Below are 1,301 nucleotides of genomic sequence, written 5' to 3' on the forward strand. Positions count from 1 at the left end.
TATTTATATATATATATATATATATATATATATATATAAATTTACCAGTGAATGACAAAAAATATGAATCAATTTTTTGAAAAAAAAAAAAAAAAATATATATATATATATATATATGTGTGTGTGTGTATATATATGTATATATACATATATATATATATATATATATATATTTATTTATTTATTTATTTTTTTTCAAAAAATTGATTCATATTTTTTGTCATTCACTGGTAAATTTTTTATTGGGGTATAAATGTTTTCATTTTTTGATAGATTCCAGTGAAAGTAGATTATCTGTATTGTTACATGGGAAGTTGTCTCTCTTTTTTATTGATTTTTTTTATTATATATACTGTTTTGTTGTCCATTTTTATGGTGCCGGCACCTCTTGTATGTGGTGCTACTCCTTACCACTTCTGCTAATAAAGGTATTTTAACCCTTTACTTTCTTGTCCCGTATTATCTTTGATCAGGATTCTTGTGGAGGCCATAGTCACCAAGGAATGCCATACCCATGAAGAGAGGTCAGTAAAATAAACAAACCCTCCACCAATAGTGCACTGTGTGAACAAGGCCAATCAGCATGTTGTTGTTCTGTAAGTTACAAATGAAATGCAGAATCCCCCTGTGAATGAGTCTGCAGGACGCCATCGCTGGTAGCATTTTATTGGATAAACTACAAAAAAAAAAAAATTGGTTTCACTGGGGATCGAACCCAGGACCTTCTGCGTGTAAAGCAGACGTGATAACCACTACACTATGAAACCTTGACATTTTTTTTTTTTTACTTTCCTTCTACATAACAGTACGAGGGCACGTTATATTTCTAGGACAAGTTGCAGTTTTGAATGACACCATTCATTTTACCGTTCAATGTATTGGAAAACTTACACTGCGACATGCAGTGCTAGCCGGTTTGTCAAGCAGCCGCGAGACATGCAGCCGCGGGGACTCAAACATATTTTTCAAGCACGCCGAAGACACTCTGTTAGCACCCGAGCATGCTCAGATAACACCTTATCCCAGCACATTCACTCATCACTAATCTCTAACTTTAGATGCTCCCAGGACCTTGTTTTTTAACATTACATTTCTTTTCTTCATGTGTTAGCATTCCGTCACTTTCAACATTCCGTGTGTCATCCAATGTTCCCTATGTGCAAAAAAATAAAAATAAAATAAAAATTGGATGGCTACTTCCTAAGTGTCCCTTTCCGATCAGCCCTCAAAAAAACGGACATCGTACAGATGCTCTCCGTCGTTTTTTGTTCACCAGTTTTAAATAGGCGAGCAACAAGCAA

At 34.2% G+C, this 1,301-nt stretch overlaps 1 non-coding gene across 1 annotated transcript; it reads right to left on the reverse strand.

The window, feature by feature from the left end:
• Window positions 1–694: 694 nt before the first annotated feature.
• On the reverse strand, window positions 695–767 carry TRNAV-UAC (transfer RNA valine (anticodon UAC)). The gene has a single exon. It is a non-coding gene; the product is annotated as a tRNA-Val (tRNA).
• Between the last annotated feature and the right edge of the window lie 534 nt (window positions 768–1,301).

The sequence above is a fragment of the Ranitomeya imitator genome, chromosome 9 (genome assembly GCF_032444005.1).
Source record: "Ranitomeya imitator isolate aRanImi1 chromosome 9, aRanImi1.pri, whole genome shotgun sequence".
Lineage (NCBI taxonomy): Eukaryota > Metazoa > Chordata > Amphibia > Anura > Dendrobatidae > Ranitomeya > Ranitomeya imitator.